This window comes from Scleropages formosus, chromosome 19, assembly GCF_900964775.1.
Source record: "Scleropages formosus chromosome 19, fSclFor1.1, whole genome shotgun sequence".
In the NCBI taxonomy this organism is placed as follows: domain Eukaryota; kingdom Metazoa; phylum Chordata; class Actinopteri; order Osteoglossiformes; family Osteoglossidae; genus Scleropages; species Scleropages formosus.
In genome coordinates this window covers 19,834,386-19,843,202 of record NC_041824.1, presented here as the reverse complement: position 1 = coordinate 19,843,202, position 8,817 = coordinate 19,834,386, and positions in this window count along the sequence as shown.

Here is an 8,817-nt window from a genome sequence, read left to right as displayed (position 1 = left end):
GAAGGATTTTAGATCTGAGCATCGCGAACAGTACTGGGAAAGAATTCCGCTGCGGAATTCCATTACCCTGGCAACACACAGAGCAAGAGTTTGTCATGGCCACAGTGACAGTACCTCATTGAAATGTACAGGCACAAAACAGAGATTACTCACATAGCTTCTGAAAACGCGCAGCTTCTGAAAAAGAATGTCAGAGAGATTGCAATAAATTAAAATAGCGCTGACATTTAAGATCAATTAAAAAGCTTACATTCACCGCAACTCTGCACCGGACAAGCAGTTACTGATCATGGATGAATTATTGGTTTTACTTCGAGATTGCTTTCTAATGTCATAAATTGCACTTTTTATTTTTTTCTATTTTTATAATTGCAGATAAAATTAAGACTAAATGAATTAATATGACTAAATTAAAATGCACTACACTTCCTCTTGGGATAATTCCATTCTGAAGTTTAAACATGTAGTTTTTAACATTTTACATGACATAATTATATATTTACATGACATAATTACAGATATTGTTATCATTATTAAAAGCAACAGTGACGCATAGACATGGACATCATAACCCGGTATAACAGATCCACACTCTATACTATTAAACTAATTTATCAACATACTCAGAGCAACGCTTTCATCCAAAACTTGGGGAATATAGAATAATAAGGAATAATTTAATCAATTATCTTTTTTACAGTGTAATTTATTCATGCATTTCATTCCTTTTAAAAGCATTTTAAAAACTGTTATTTTGATAATCCAGACAATTTGCCCTTCTAAAAACAATACGAGCTACTCTCCTCTGAGCATGAAATCAGTGATTTGTGCCCTACCTGTGGCCAATACATTTTTATATTTCAAATGATGAATAAAAATGCCAAATGTATATCTGCATGCGTAAAGAAAGACTCCCAGTCAGTGTTAATTTCCTTGAAAATCTTCCAGCCTTCAAGACACGTAGTTTAGTGGCAAAGAACTGTAACACTTGTACGGTGCATGTCATCTGAATGTTGCAGTTTCCAGTCCCACAAAAAGGCCCTGCTGTGACACCCATGAGAGCGGTTTGGAACGTGAAATTCTTCCAAATGCGTAAAACTGGCCATTGCATTAGTATGTCAATTTAGCACCTTAACAATATTTGCCATAGTAATAATAATGCCAGCGGTGGTTTGTTTATAGGTTAGAAGGATCCTACCTTGCTGTGGTGTGGTCTTCGTGGTCACGGCACAACAAAGACACAGCGGGGAGGAATGCACTGGGCTATTTAACCCGGCCTTCCATTGTCTCTCCCGCCTGTCACTGGGTTCTATTAATACACCATGTCTCTCTCTCTATTTCACTATCAACGTGTCCAGCATATAAAAAGTTGGTCTTCTTACCCACCTTCATAACGTTCTTTTAGTTGACTGACACTTGCATTAAGCTATCAAACAAGACAGCACTTTACTGGCCAAGTGCATTTGCACGTAAAAGGATTTTGAGATTGTGGGTCTCATTGTGTCATATTTAACACATAAAAGCAATGGACATTACAGAAGTTATGCAACATTCAATTTGAGGAGCAAGTAGGATACAAAGTTTGAAGAGAAAACAATACTACCCAAGTAGTGCAATAGTCTGACCGTGGACAACTCGTTGAGTTGGATCAACCACCAAAATCTTAATGTCTGCCCAATTGATTTTACCTAGAAGTTTCAAAAGGGATACAGCATGAGGGAAAAACAAATTTTTTCTCTTTGTCAAATGCCTGATTGCCCTGTATCGCTTCCCAGAAGGGCAGACTCGGAACTGGAGAGGTTCTGGTGTTCGGAGAGGTTGCAGCTAATGATCTTCTTTGCTGACCAAGTACTTGTATGTTGATGTCTAGCTTTGTCACGTATGGTGGCTCCCCAAACAAAGTTATGGAGAACTGAAGGCTGATTCAGTGATGGTAGTGTAAGGTTAGACCAACTCCACTTGTGGTACATTGAGTTTTGTAGTAGACTGAGAAAGTAAAGCTTCTGCTGGGCCTTCTTTGCGATGGAGTTGATGTAGACATCCTGGGAGGTCGTGGGATATAAACGTCCTTGGGAACTTGAGAGACTGTACCCTGGTGACTGTTAAAACGTGGACACGAATGTGATGCAGTCTCTTAATTGAGCAAGTCTTCTCCTGAAGTCTAATGTCATCTGTACAGTTTTCTGAATATTACACTCCATGTTGTTATTCCTGCACCAGGAAACCACCTGCAATAACTCAACTCCAGTACAGTCCGACTGCTATGCTTCAGCGCACCTTTTCTTTTTCCTTTCTGATCACCCCCCAACCTCACGTTGTTTCACATTGCAAGTACAAGCAACCACTTTCCCTTGTAATCAGAACTTTAGTACCTTCAATGACTGACATCTACTGTCAACCCTACTGAAGTGTGAACCATCATGCTCGGTGACATGTATTCTAACACAGCATGCTTTGATAAGATTTAGTTCCTCAGATGGTGGGTACATGATAATCCATAAAACCTCAGTTATTCAGCCATATCTCCTTCTGCGTACTTGTCAGTAAGCCGAAGAACCTGGGAAGGTCACTGGTTCTGATATGAGTATTTACTCTACTATTGATCTTACAGTTGTTGTATTATAGCATGGGGCCAGAGTGGCCTGGCTGTCAAAAATTACCAGCAATCAGGAAGAGTACAGATTGTAAAGCGCTGCCACCACCCGTTAAGCCCCCCACCCCCCCTCAGCTGATGCACAAAAAAAGACTCTTTCCAGGCAAGAAGCCTAGCATAGCCTTGTCTGACCGCTGATACTCAGCTCCCATACACCAGCTGACAGGACCACTTGCTCCCCAAGGGTGTATCAGACGTAGGCGTGGTGTGTGTCATGTCTTTGTAACCTAATGAGGACATTCTTTAGGAAAATTTCAACCTCTGAAAGATAATGAACCCTGTAGCCATATTCTTCACAATGAAAAATCTCTTTATTCAGTTTACAAAAAACTCTCAGCTCTCTTATCTTATCAGTTCCACCACAACCTTGTGGACTTTTTTTACAGTCCAAAATGACTTTTTTTTTCTAAAACTTACCTTTTTGGTGGCATTTTTTTGTGCTTTTTTGGGTAAAACTGTGTGAAATAATGGGAAAACTGCAACTAACAGTGAAGTAACTGCTTGTCCTGAGCGGGGTCGCAGCAAGCCAGGGCCTATCCTAGAAACATACGGCGGAAGGCTGAAAGGGGAGGGAAGACACCCTAGACAGGACACCAGTCCATCGTAAGGCACCCAAAGCAGGACTCGAATCCCGACCCGTCACATAGCGGGCACCGGCCAAACCTGCAGCGCCATGACCCTCCCCTAAGAAAACTGCAAGAAGGTGATTTTTTTTCTAGAAGGATTCAGCAATAACTATTATGAGCAATTAATACTAGTGGACTGAGTTGGGAATAGGCAAAGCAGTACACGCTTTCTTCATGTATACTGCACTTTCAGTATCTGACACAATGACTTCCTCTTTGGAGATGCTACAGTCCTGAAAGGAAGACTGTGTCTGCAAGGTTGGCCAAGACTGTCCCAGATTAAACCATCTTCAATGGCTCTATAAAGATGTTCAGCACATATCTCCCATCTACTGTACATCTGGAGTACCATCAAACATCACACCAAGAGCCTTTCCTCCAAGAAGTGCCTTCAGTGACTCCTTTTCTGCCCATAGACTGCAGTCAGATGTTTCTCGTGAATCTCGTGAGCACCTTGTTTGGCTTCACTTTTGCCACCCTTTCCTTCAGAACCCTTCCCATTACAGAGTGACAGATGTTGACAGACGTGCACAAATCTTAACACAAATTCAATGACAAATTTGCCTATTTCGGTTAACTAATTCATTAATAGACTAAAAAATAACATCTGAGCCTAATTTTCTTTTATTTTTTAACTTCTAATTAAACTAATTGTTTAAGTAAAATAAATTCACATTGAAACTATTACTTGCAATTGACATAGATGCAGCAGCCTGTGCCACAGTTGTTTGTTTCTGGTTTGTTTCAGTCATTTTTCCCTTTTGAGAAAAAAAGATTTTTAGAGTAGAAAAGTTACAGCTGATTGATATTTTTTATTTGCGTTTAAGCACAATATTGTACAGAGTACAAAAAAGGTTACCCAATGTCATGCAAAACACTGGGTAACCGACTTTTATTAATTTTGGAGAACTGGACTGATTTCAGCGCATGTGTAACATGAGCATGAAATGTGAAAATATCAAGAAATATGAAAACGTGTATAATATGTTAACGAATATTGGTGGGCCAGGCTTGGGTTCATAAAAATGGCTCTGGATTGGACAATTAATTAATTAATTCATTCATTCATTCATTCATTCATTTGTCCATTGATTGATTTCTGCTGAAACATTGCAGAAATAGGGCAAAACAGCAAGCTATAGCAACAATGCAGGAACCGGTTGAACTTGCATTAATTCTTTAGACGACAAGACTGAACCCCAGATGGACTGTTTTATTAATTTTATAAGGGAAGATTCAGTAATCACTCACCGCAATAAAAATGAGAGCCAAAATAAAGTCTATCATGGAGCACAGCAGGTGAATCTCATCTAAGACTAAAAACAACCACAGAATTAGATGCAGATGCATGATTCTTAAGTGCAGTTAATTCCTCTCCACTGTATGAACCAATGTTCATCACACGAGTAGCTGCATAAAATTTTATCGGAATATCAACAATTTTTGATCACCTTCCTAGTAATATATATATATTTTTGAGACACATATAAACATTTAAGTTACATTACAAGAGTAGCTGCGTAAAGGTTTATCCAGGCATGATCTTAAACTTATGGTGCATGAATATTTACTCCTTACAGGAACTTAAGAGATCATGGAGCGGTTCTGAGTGGAGGAGGTCGTTCCACCATAGCGGAGCCAGAACCAAGAACCTCTGCGCTTTACCTTTCATACGTGGGACCACCAAACAGGCAGATGTGGAAGAGCGTAGTGGTATGGTTAAGGTGTAGTGAATGAGCAAGTCTTGTAGATTGCTGGGAGAACTTCCATTGGTGCATTTGTCGGCCATAACCAGGGTCTTAAATTTGATCCGGGCGGTTATAGGAAGCCAGTGCAGAGAAACGAGCTGAGGAGATACATGTGAACGCTTCAGCAAGTCAAACATATCTTGAGCAGTAGCATTCTGTATCAGCTGTATTGTGTCAATAACAATATTATGATAAAAAGTTCCTCCATGTGTGTTGAACTGTCTTTATGCAGTTAATTTTTTAACTGACCACCTGGCTATGGGGGGAGAGGGGCCACCAAACGAATGGCAAAAGGAATTGTGTATTTGTCGGACGGCCTTAGCATGGTGAATGATGATGGACTGGTTTCTGGAGGCAGTTGTGGACGGGATGTGGGGAGGGATGGGATGGCTGGGGAAGGGGGGGCAGCACCTGTTCAGTGTCAGAGATCCAGGTCCCCCTCCCCTAAGCCCACAACCCTAAATGCATTCCGCAGCACAGATCCAAAGGGCTATGAACTATGCCAACCATGGCGCAAAACATTAACGTAAAAAGGCTCTGGACACAAAGGGTTAATTTTGCATATTTACACAAAAAAAGAAAAAGAAAAAGAAAAGAAAAAGTGAAGAAATTCCATTGACATTCCTTATTAATACTAATATCATCTACTTTTCAAAACTTGTTCTAAACACCTGTTGTTTCCAAGTTCCATTTGTGACTAACCTGTCAGTGTCTTTTAAGACTGAGGACAGGTGCTTAGAGGTTTGGTGTCAGCATCTGTGGAAGAGTCATATACTCCAGTTAAAAGAGGTCCAAAGATAAGAGCAAGACGTCCAGCCGTACTGACAACCTAGACAGCGGCAATGAGCATTTACAGTATATTTACATTTATTAATGTAGCAAAGCAACACACAGTTCAGCACAAACAATCGTGCATCTCATCTTCCAGCAGAAGGAAGATGAGTTATAGAAGCAGACACATGATTGCTGAAAGAACTCACTTTGATTGGTTCTCCTGTTTCTGCCCGTGTTCATCATGCAAATAGCTGGATATGGAATTTACAGGAAATACCATAATGACCATGGCAGATGGTGTCATGTAAATTTAAATGATTAGCAGAGAAATGGTTGCCAAAGAGCTGTGTTTTAAGAGCCATTGATGTGATAAGTCGGCCGCTGTTGAGGATGTGCTCTCTAGAATTGACAGGAAACGCAAAGGTGATCATGACAGATGATGGGATGTAAGTTTATGGAGGAGTTAAGAGATCAGGAGAGAAGTAGGTCCAAAAACCGGTTTTCAGATGCTTGCTGAGTGTTGAAAAGGATTCAGCAGTTCTGAAGGAGACAGGGACCTCACTCTAGTACAGAGGAGCCAATGCCAAGCTGTTGTGCCTTTAAAGCAGATTTATGAGAAAAACACCAGTTTGTGCTCTCATCTGCAGGATTTGCCTCATTGTAAACAATGTAGTACAATATTGTGAAGCGTTTCAATGTATTTGGGTTAAGTCTCCAAAAGTTGGGTGGCATGGTGGCACAGTGAGTAGCGCTGCTGCCTTACAGCACCTGGGGGGTGTGAGAGAACGTGGGTTTGATTCCAGCTCAGTCTGTGTAGAGTTTGCATGTTCTCCCTGCATCTGTGTGGATTTCCTGCAGGTGTTCTGGTTTCCTCCCACAGTCCAAACATATCCTGTTCAGGTTCAGCCAGAGAGTCTGTTCCACTGATGTATGGATGACTGACCTATTCTTAGTAGTATGAGTCTCACCTTGGTAAATAAGGTGTGTGGTTGATAACACTACATAGAGTTCATTGGAAGTTGCTTTGGAGAAAAGCATCTGCTAAATAAAAAAATGTAAGATGTTCACTATCCTATATTGAAAAAGAGTTTGTGCCTAATTTCCTTGTGTTTGTAGGTGGTCTTTTTTTAGGAGTGGGGGATTTCTGCTTTCATCCCATTACCCTTACCCTAACTTTAACCCTAATCCTAATCCCAACCCTAACCCATCCTCAAGACCTAACCCTAACCCCTAACCCATCCCTTAATCCTAACCCTAACCCTAACCCTGACCCTAACCCATCCCCGAGCCCTAACCCTAACTCCTAACCCATTCCTTAACCCCTAATCCTTAATCCTAACCCTAACTCTAACCCAGTTGCTGATCCACCTTGGTGTGCGAGTTCTCTGCACACAGTAGGAGAGCTCGGCTCATTGTGTAATCTAGGGAGCTCATTCCCCCCGGCCAGAAAAGGTCAGTGCTTTGCCACAGGAGATCGACATCAGGGTCATAAATTGGAGGCGTTGGCAGTGTGGTGTCTACTCCCGTGCCAGGAATCCTCTTTCACTGCACCGGCCTTTATATAAACATGCATGTAACGTTTACTAAGTGGGTTATGTACATATGTGAAAATGCAATTCTGCTGCATTATTTGTGCAGTCTTTTCATGGCATTGTAAAACTGCAGACAAAAGCAAAGGTTACATAACTGTGAGCTGAGTGACTTCTGTTTGTGATACAATACGCATTTCGACAACTTAACACGGAAGGAAACGCACCGTCCAAAATTTTAAAACGAGAACGAAATTATCTGTAAAAAATCTCGGAAGATAAGTGTTTTGCAGGCTTTTTTTTTTTCAACTCATTAATTTAATTAGCGTTATGAGACGGCAGGTTTTATACTGTCATATTTAAACATTATATGCACACTACCACATTCACAGCATACTGCAGACCTTTATCAATCAGTGTCGATATCAGCAGTGAAAATTAAGAGCCCTAACAGTGTCAAGTACTTGCTTCTGACAGCTGTTTATGCCTCCTGTTTATATATGGAGGCCAGATTGCCATTTAATCTTGGCAACGGAATGTAAATTTAATTTACTGGACTGGCTGCTGCATGCAGACAGAGCAGAGCAGAGCAGTTATTTATACAGCACTGTTTTTCGATTATATACCCAGTAAATCACACTGTCTGTGTACATTGTTTCTGAAATCATCTGTTGAGGCTTGAGAGTGAAAATAAAGTGGACAATTAACTATCACGGCGAGTTCAATGCTCCGCTTTCATCTGTAAATATCCTGCTGAGTGCTGTGGTGTAGTCGGGAGCCTCCTGGGGAACTAAAAATATCCTTTTCAAACCATATCACACATTTATTCTTATTCTTATCACGTTTTTATTAAGGTTTGATCCGAAGTTATTGTTTTACGATATTGTGTAAAATGCTGGAACGCACGGAGACCAGTTGAGTCTTGCGCCGAAGGACCGCATGGACCACACGGTAAGTGTCAAGTGAACAGACGACAACAACGGTGCTGCATGTCCAGATCACCACATGCCCAGCTGTTCGTAGTAGACATGATCGACAGTGATGCTTCTAGAAGCCTTCTATGCGTCCATCTGGGCACCGCTCTCCCACCAAAGAGGAGGCAGCGCAACAATGCAGACCGTAATCCCCACATATGACCTCTCCGAGTACAGAGACCTCATGTCTGAGCGACTGACCGCCTCTCAGCTGTGCCCTGAGAAAACCGAAGAGCAAAACTCCCTTGGTGGACAGCAGAGCTGGGAGCCGGAAGGTGTGCAATAAATAAGGGAGCAATGACAAGCGGCGTTCCAAAAGCCTTCCGAGGCCAACTGTGCTGCTCAAAGGTTGCTCGCTAACCATAAATGTCATTGTTCACGGAGATCCCTCTTGCCGTAAAGTGAACGCTTCGGCTCAATTATAACACATAACACCAAAGCGGAAGCGTGGTGTTGCCATGGTATTTGTGCAGTGTCTGCAGGTGGATTTTAGTGTTTTCTCTTTCTCGGATC